The sequence below is a fragment of the Phocoena sinus genome, chromosome 18 (genome assembly GCF_008692025.1).
Source record: "Phocoena sinus isolate mPhoSin1 chromosome 18, mPhoSin1.pri, whole genome shotgun sequence".
Classification (NCBI taxonomy): Eukaryota; Metazoa; Chordata; class Mammalia; order Artiodactyla; family Phocoenidae; genus Phocoena; species Phocoena sinus.
The window spans coordinates 18,653,209-18,662,765 of NC_045780.1; the positions used below are offsets into that span (position 1 = coordinate 18,653,209).

Below are 9,557 nucleotides of genomic sequence, written 5' to 3' on the forward strand. Positions count from 1 at the left end.
GCATTCTCTTTGCCAAGAAGGCAGTTAAAACTTTTGAGTAAACTAAATGTTTATTGGAATACTATATTTACAGAAGTTTGGAGGGTAAAACTTGAACTCATGATTTCTGGTCTTACTAAAAAACGGCTGCACTGCTTCCAATGTAGTAGCATTAATGTAAACACATATGGTACTTTAATATTGTCATGGTTTCCAACATCTCTTTGGTTGCTCACAATATTTCTGTGGGGAAATCAGGATAGACATTATTCTCCATTTTAAGAATTGGGAACCTAAGATTGAAAGAAACGAATCTGAGATCATACGGCTAACAAGGGTGAAGTTGGAACTAAGATCCAAGGTACTTTATCTCCTATCTAGGAAACGGAAACAGCTGGAATAATGAAGCTGTTTCAAGTACTGACAAAAGGGGGGGTGGGAGAGTGAATTGTTAATTTCTTCTTAAAGCAAAATTTAAAAAGCCAAACTTTTATTGGGTAGCAATCCATGAAGGCTGAAATTTAGTTCAAAAGGTCTGTACTGCCTTAAAACTTAAGACAGTACATACATTTAAAAAGTATGGAAAATGCTAATATAGGCAAAAGGACAAAAGTTAACAAGTTTTGGGGTTTTGTTGGTTTGTTTGCTTTTAATGTTTTTAAGAGGAAAAAAAGAAACACCACTGATTTTATCCAGACAGTTCTCCATCATATACATCTTTACTTTTCCCAGCACCTAATACTATCTCTGATATACAGAATGTATTTACTAATGCCTGTTGAATCAAAGAATGCTCTTATGCTATATTCTTACTTTCTTGATAATACGAAATATAGAGTAACCCTAGCGAATTTATTCATGCAACCATAACCTAAGGCACCACTATTTACCTGGTAATGGTACATGAAACACAATGTGAAGGAAATAGAATTGCTTTAGAAATACACACCTATAAATTTAGCAACTTCAAAGAGATATTTCATGTAAATGAATTTTCAAAATAACTGATACTTATCCTTTAAATCACTGTAACTTATCTTTAAATAATCATAATGAAGATATTTTCAAAGAGATTTCTAGGTCTTTTTTCTCTGCCTTAATCTAAACATGATCCAATCTTTTCTTGATGACTCAAACTCATCAATGTAAATATCAAGTATTAGACTATTCTATAACACAGTGACTCTTGGAGTTATTGAGGGATGTCCAACTGTTTGTCTCTTCACTAACTCAACCTAGACTACTTTTAAAAACAAGGTTTCCTACTGCCTGCTCCCCAGTTGTCACTTATAGGCCACCAGCATCCTAGCCAAGGCTTCTAAAATGCCAGTTGAAGTTTAAAATACGTACAACCTGAATAGGCAATTGATATACTTAACCTTATACAAGATTATAAATTCCATGGTGTAGCTATTTTCACTGCTCTAAGGCCTAGCTCAAAGGCTTTTCTTCTTTTATGTCCGAGTTCTGAGACTCAGTCTAGGCAGTTGCTAGAAGTCTGGCCACAAAAGAACAATTACAATACTAATTTCTGCATGTTCTCTTAATTCTTACTATAATATAGGGAAAAAAACATAAATGATAGTCATAACAAAACACAAAACAACCATGTAAACAAATGATGTACGGCAGCTCACATTATGTGCTATATGGACAATTACCTAGCCAATTATTAGCCAAGAGTCAGCAAACCAGGCTCGCTGGCCAAATCCTGCGATTGTAAAAAAACAAACAAAAAAGGATATTCAACAGAGACAGTAAGTGGCCCACAAGGCCTAAAATATTATCTGGCACTCTAAAGAAAAAGTCTGCTGATCCCTGATCTAAACTGTAATAAACACACACATATAAAACATATAAGCTATTCCTCATACATAAAGCTTAAGTTATTAATATAAATAACTTAGTAAATGTAGCATTCTTTCAGTGATGGGTTCATTATGATACAGCCAAACTTGTCCAGCCCTGCCTATTACTCTCTTGACCATGCTGTAGGGCTTAGCCAAAATCTTGACTTTAACCTTCTTTCCTTCTTCCTCCTGATTACTTATCCTTATACACTCTCAGACTGGTCTCCTTGCTATTACTTCCAGCTCTGGCTGTCAATCTTTTTTGGAAAGTCTTTGCTTTTGCTAGATATCTAAATCCTTCCTAAGCTTCAAGTCTGACTTCCTTTAAATGCCTTCCAGGATCATTCTAGCCCTCAATGGCCTCACTTTCCTTCAAATTACAGTCCTTGCCACACAATTTAATAATGCCATCTCATATTTTTGCTAACGATTTCTTGTGTGTTAGTCTAGTATCCCCAACTAGTCTGTAAACTACTTGAAGGAAAGAAACACATCCTATTGCTTTTGTATCCCCGCTCTAATAGTAGCTCATCGTCCTCTGAGCACATGTCATCTCCCAAGCACATCTCTTTACCTTGGAGAAAAAACAGCCTGAGGAATGGTAATGGGTGATAAGTGATTGGCAATATCAAAGGAAGACACCTACAAAGGAACTTGATGGAAGACCATAGGCAACAACACAAACTTAGAAAGTATATGTGAAAGATAAGCAAAACTACAATAGTGGGAGGATAGAGATAAAGATCAAGGGTTAAAGAGACCACAGCATAACACTCTGAAATAAAATGAGACCAAAATATTAAGAAAATTATAAAAGCCCCCAATACAGGTAAAAAAAAATGTTGCCTTTCAACACTACTGGTCATTAATTTCTTTTTAGCAAGCAGCTCGACACTGATATCCATATGGGCCATTTTTCTTTTTCTTTTTGCAATGTGATAAAAAGAAGCACTAAAAGACTCAAAGGAAGTGCATGCACAGTATTCTAAACCTTTGGATTTACAATACTGTGAATTTATTTGAAGTCTCCTAGAGACTGCTAGGGGAAAAAATCAATTATTTATCTTTTGATTACCTGGCTAATAAAATTAGAAATCACATGCATATCTCTACATCATGCTCAGAGATATCACCTAGACTCATTTTCATAGAAAAATGTACCAAGAACAAGAAAAAGAAAACAAAACCTTTAGGTTACTTCATCAAATTGTATCTTAAAAATACAGGCAAAATAGAAGATGCACAAGCCTTGGATGTATGCACATTAAAAAAATACAAATATTTTTCAACAGGCATAATTATTACCCATAAGTCTAAAACAAATTATAAATTAAATGCTCTTTACCTAAGTAAAGCTACAAAAGATGAAAATTATTAATCATGCATCGCTTCTCTTTTTTTCTGGGTTTTATAACCTCTCAATCCTGACCTCTGCCTGGCTGGTCAGAGAAGAGGGAGAAATTTTTTCATAATTAGTAATAAAACATGCTCAAAATTATACTGTAGAACTTTAAAAATTAAAACGTAATCACTAAATGCATGATAAATCAGCTTTCAGTTACTCATACAAAGGGGGAAAGTGATGACATAGATGACACCAAATCTGTTTTTTTGAATCATATGATTAATTTGGGAGAAGCAAATTACCCTTATAATTATGTTTGATTGAAGCCAATGTTAACCAGAAGTTTATTTTTCCTGAACAATGAGTTTTGAGGGTTCAGACAAAACGGAAAGAGGGGGAGTTCATTCAGAAGCATACAGGTGGTTAAAAGCAGCCAGCTTGAGATAAAAAATTTTCAGTTAACCTACACAAGAAAACTGAGAGGTGTTCTATGAAGGGAAAGAAGAAAATTTCATAAAATTTGTGATAGTGCTAAAATTCTTAAACATAAAACTATTTATAAAAATCTTAACAAAATCTTTTTCCTGTCAAGTCATCATCCCTTCTTCCCAATAACTGGTATAAGTGGTGATAGCAACAATTATCAGCGGGCTAAGAAGCTGAAAGCAAAATTTTAGGTTCTATGTTATCAAAGATGTGTAAAATCCTTTTTATCACTGTTTTAAGTCCACCATCTGTCTCAGTGGGCACTTTATCTCATTACTTGAGAAAAGTCAAACCAACCAAGAAAATATCAAACAGGCAGGGGACTCATTTCTCTGGACTATTTATAGGTGATTTAAAAACTTACACGATGGCAAGAACTACAGATTTAGCAAATACACAAAAACTAAATATTTACCCAAATACAAGATCATGGCCACAAAACTCAATTAGTTTCTACCTAACATATGGCTCCAACTCCCGGGTGGCATATGTTTAGCACTGGTGCTGGTACTATCATTGTGATAAAACATTATAGTAACAGTTCAACTTTTGTTATTTCATTCTTGTAATACAGAAAAACACACACCAATTTTGCTTCCAAGAGCTAAAAACACAGACCACGGGAAAAAGCAAAATAATTATGCCGCTCAGTTTTAAGAGCCTACAGTCTACACATACATGAGGATTATACAGTTAAAAAAAAAAAATCTTGTCAGCCTGGTATTCTTTGTTAATAGATGGTCAGACACGAAGGTGTCCAAAGGAACTTACATGAAATTTCACAAAAGAAAATCCCGTATTTATGATTCCTAGCACCTCACTATCCATTACCCCCCTTCCCCTGAGAGAAAACTATCCCAAGGCTTTTAACGTTAACAGTTTAATAAAAGAACGACTACATTCATTAAAGCCGCCGCCGTCCTGTCCCCGATTTTATGGCTAAATTACGTGTTCATTTTCTTTACCTAACGCATGACGTTCTTTCACAGCCGTGTCAGAAGTTCAAAGATCCAGGCTGTTAAACAGGGCGAGGACTGCAGCCCGGAGTCCACCCCGCGACTGAACAGGTGGTTAACTCCGCCGGCTGGAGGAACGGCCAGGTACTGGCACCAGCCAAACAGGATCAAATACACAAGGGCGGGTTTTCGAGGTTTTAACCCCAACAGGAGCGGGGGAAACTCTCTTCAGAGGAGCATTCAAGTTTGGCGGCTGCCCGGCGGCCAACACAGAAGGCGCCGCGGCCGCTCGACGATCCGCTCCGGAGGGCTCCGCAACCCACCCCCCAGTGCCGCCGTCAGCGGCGCGGCTCACCGCGGGCCGCGGGCCAGGGGGGCGGAGGGAGGGCCGCCCGCGCCGCCGCGCCGCCTCCGCGGGCTGGTGGCGGGGTCGCGGCCGCGCCCCGCCGAGCGCCTCCCGGCGAGACTAGGGCCCAGCAGGTGCCCCGTGAGTGGACGGGTCCCGCCCGCGGCCCACTCCCCTCCGCCCAGCGCGCGCTCACAAGACCGGGTGGGCCAGGCCCCTCGACGGGCCCGAGCCCCGCTTAGCGCCCCGGCCCCTCACACCTAGCCTAACGGTTTCCGCGGCGCCTGCCCCGGGGCGGGGCCTGGGGGGGTGGAACGGGACCCGGACGCCTCGGTCTTCCCCACCTTTCCCGAAGGGAGCGCCCGCGCTCTCACCTCCGAGTCACGCCGCTCTGAGGCGGAGGAAGGCGGCTACCCCGGCGCCTCTTCTTCGGGTTCCTGATCGTTCTCGCTCCACTTCAGCGGCAGAGCCAGCTCTCGGGGCCGCAGCGGCCGCCGGCGCACTGACTGTTGGGGTGGTTTCCCGGCAGTGACGGTGCCGCCTCAGCCCCGCTCTTCGCTCCCTCTCCGCGTAGCTCCCGCTTTCTGTTTCACCCGAGGGACCACGAACGCCGCCGCCGCCATGCTTACTACGGAGCCGGGAGGAGGAGCCGGGAGTCGGCGCGCCGAGTGCGGCTGCGCGAGCCCAGCCGACGGCGCCCCCGGCCGGCCCGGACCCCGCGTCCCCGCCCCGCGCCTTGGGCGGCTGCCCCGCTGGTCTTTACCGGGAGCGCGAGGCGCCCGCGGAGCCGCCGGTGCGGGGCGTCAGAGTCCCCGTCGCCGCTCCCGGGGCGCCCACCGCCCTCCCGGGGCTCCGGGCTCTCTCCTGAGGCCCGGCTACGCCTGGGTCGTCGCAGCCGCCGCCGACCTAGGGAAATGAGGAGCCAGCTGACTTTCCTGGGGCCGCTCACACACTTCTCAGTCCAGATTGTAAAAGGCTCCCTCTGAGGCGCACCGGGTCGGCCTTTTTCAGGAAGCACAAAACTTAATGCCGGCAGGTGCTTTTAAAGACACTCCCCCAAGGAATAGGGAGCCAACCGAAGTGGGCTTGGATGGTTTCAACCCCAAACGCTTACACCCCAGGAGCTCTTAAGCAAACAAAAATATTTACTTTAGTTGGAAACGTGAGGGTTAGTTTCTTGGTCTCTTCCCCAGTCAAAACGCGTGGAAACCCATTACCTTAATTTGTGCAACAGCCCGAAGACTTAACAAGGGAACGCGGCCGAGATTTCCTTGAACCTCCAGCAACTGGGGGCGCTGCAATAATGCCTGAGGGCCGGTCAGGGCTGCTTCCTTTTGCGGTTTCCACGGGAGGACTTGGGATGGGGGTTGTCCTTGGGATGGGGAGTCTAACCCCAGGAACTGTGCCCTCAGAAACAATGACGACGTACCCAGCCTCCTTGTTCTGGCTTTATTTCAGCTTATGAATTGGGCTGCCTTTAAAAAATAGCAGTGCTTTTTTCCCCACCTTTTTACAGAAATCCTTTTAAAATATACTTATTCCCTACATTCTTAAGGAATACAATGGTTAATGAAATCCTTTGTTGATGACTAGCCATCAAACGCCATACTTGGCCATATGCTAGTCCCAGGGGATTGCTGAGGTATATAGGATCTCTACTCAGGTGATATCTGTTTTCCTCTTTGGAATGTTCTCATCACCTTTTCTAATATCTGTCACTGCTTCTCATCTCCTCATCTGCCTCTTGATCCACTCAGATCCTTCCTCTCATCCTTTCTACTTTACTGTTTATTTTTTACTCTTTTCTCCTTTCTTGACTGCTTTTCTCTGTGGCTCCAGGTGATGATTGATCAGATGTTTATATCCACAGTCAGCCAATGAGAGATTTCTTTTCTTCCTCTTCTTCCCATCAGTAAATAGGACAGTGACTGTATGTCAAGTGGTATCCTGAGATATTTTCATTGTTGTTCACTCTCAAAAACTTCTTCTTCTGCCAGAGGGGTTTCCTTTTCTTAACTTGCAGATTTGGCCCTCTTTCAGACAAAATTACTGGAAAGCTGGTCTCTGGATAACTGAGGCACAACTGTATTTCGTTTTTAAATATGAGAATTTGGAGCTTCCTTGGTGGCATAGTGGTTGAGAGAGTCCGCCTGCCGATGCAGGGGATGCGGGTTCGTGCCCCGGTCCGGGAAGATCCCACATGCCACGGAGCGGCTGGGCCCGTGAGCCATGGCCACTGAGCCTGCGCGTCCGAAGCCTGTGCTCCGCAATGGGAGAGGCCAAAACAGTGAGAGGCCTGCGTACCGCAAAAAAAAAAAAAAAAAAAGAGGGTTTATTAGAGCGTGGGTGAGTTGGGTGGCTTTTCTGTATTGCTGCCCTAGCTCTGTTTGGTCTGAGACTAAGGGAGTGGTTTCCAAACCTGACTCTACGCTAGTAATTTCCAAAGCTTCCTACTTGGAAACTTTTTTTTTTTTAAAGAAGATGTTGAGGGTAGGAGTTTATTAATTAATTAATTTTTGCTGTGTTGGGTCTTTGTTTCTGTGCGAGGGCTTTCTCTAGTTGTGGCAAGCGGGGGCCACTCTTCATCGCGGTACACGGGCCTCTCACTATCACAGCCTCTCTTGTTGCGGAGCACAGGCTCCAAGACGTGCGCAGGCTCAGTAGTTGTGGCTCACGGGCCTAATTGCTCCGCGGCATGTGGGATCCTCCCAGACCAGGGTTCGAACCTGTGTTCTCTGCATTAGCAGGCAGATTCTCAACCATTGTGCCACCAGGGAAGCCCCCTACTTCGAAACTTTTTAAAAAGACAGAATCTTGTAATCCATCCCTCAAGATTTTGATTCCTTTGGGGTTGGGTGTGGAGGTGGGAGAAATGGAATTTTAAAAAAATTATATTTTGGGCATCCCTACCTGTATAGGCACAACAAGAAAGAACAGTTATTTTGAAGGAGACTAAGACAATTCAAGAATGTCACTGAAGCAGACATAGATTAGTCAACAGTGTACAACGCTGTAAGGTTGAGTCAAGCGAGGACTGGGGAATTTATGTTCTGTGGAGAGAATGAATCACACACATAAATAATCCTAGCATGGGCACCAGTATGAATTCTCTGGGAATCCAGAGAGGGACAAGCGTTTACATTGACTTTGAACAAGTCACTTCTCAGTGCTTCATTTTTCTTATCAATAAAATAAGGGTTATTTAAAATCCTCATCTTTTTCAAGCTCTGAATAATACCCAACACTTTGACCACTTATTTCCTTGAATAGTTCTTCCTCTGGCACTATACTCTCTTGGCTTTTTCCCTACATTTCTGGGTACCACTTCTCTAATTCCCTTGCAGATTCCTTCTCCTCTCCCTAGCTATTAAATATAAAAGTACCTCACAATTCAGTCTAGGTTCTTTTCTGTTTTCATTATAATCTCTTGGCCTAAACGTCATCATCCACCCCAATGGCTTTAGTTATCATCTATATGCTGATGATTTCCACGTATGTGTCTCTAGTGTCCCAGTCCCTTACCCTAAATTCCAAATCTGATACCAACTGCTTCCCTGACATGTTCACTTAAAGTCTCAAAGTTACAAAGTTTAGTCCGACTTAGTTCACAAACTCTTCTTGTTTTCCTTTCCCCTCATCTATCCAGTTGTTCAAATCAAACAAGCAGTAGTCTCCCCTGATATCTCCCACCCTCTCATTCACCGTATTTGTTGCAGCACCAAGTCCTAGCAATTTCACCTCCAAAATCTTAAAATTGGCCTACTTCTTTCCGATTGCCACCAATCTAATCTGGTCTCACTGCATACAATCTGAGCCTTTATTCTCCACTTTGCAGCCAAAACAGTTTTTCTAAAAGCAAATAAGATTATGCCACTTTTCATATAAAACCCTTAAACAGGGTCTCATTGCTCTAAGATAAGACTAGCATTCTTAAGGTGGCTTACCAGAACATGTGAGGTCTTGCCTTTTCTGGTCTGATCTGACACCACTCTCCCCGGGCTTCCTGTGTGGAAGGCTTCCTGGCTGCCTTTTATTTTCTCAAACGTGCTGTAATCCCAACAGCCATAGGCTCTCTGCACGTGACCTTCTTTTCCCTTTTAACTTGAGTAAGGAAAAAACATTTCTGACTTCCCAGACAAGTTCAAGACCATTTGTTGATGTCAGCCCTCCTACCACCATGGACCTTTCCCTCTATGACTTATCACAGCTTGTAACATTTGGTATGTGTAAATACTAGGTATGTGTCTATTGCTCCCTTCATGAGGAGAAGGACTGAGCCTATTTTTGCTTACACAGTGCCTGGCATTTAGTAGCTGCCCAATAAATATTTCTTAAATGATTGACTGTTGTTCTTTGAGGTCCCTTTCAGCATTCTAGAAAGTTGTTGAATCATACAATTAGGAGATTACTGATCACTTTTGAGAGAGGAATCTTTTGTATGGTTAGTGGGAAGAAATACAGGAATACATTGGGAGACAATTCTTCACGGAGCCGACATATTTCAGTACATATAGTAAGCAGAGGCACCAGCAGCTTTTGCTCTAGACTCTTTTCCAAATGTTTGTATAGCAGACAGATTACAGAGATAGTGTTTC

General features: G+C 43.2%; 1 protein-coding gene across 4 annotated transcripts in view; it reads right to left on the reverse strand.

Moving 5' to 3' along the window:
* Nucleotides 1-6,265, reverse strand: part of FNDC3A (fibronectin type III domain containing 3A) — a 166,988-nt gene extending 160,723 nt beyond the window's left edge. The window contains exon 1 of one of the 4 annotated variants that reach the window (XM_032610872.1): nt 6,180-6,265. The gene's annotated coding sequence lies outside the window, so the exon portion shown is untranslated. Of the gene's footprint in view, nt 1-4,625; nt 4,986-5,306; nt 5,607-6,179 lie in introns of those variants that run through there. The other 3 variants (XM_032610868.1, XM_032610870.1, XM_032610869.1) reach the window with 3 other exon arrangements.
* Between the last annotated feature and the right edge of the window lie 3,292 nt (nt 6,266-9,557).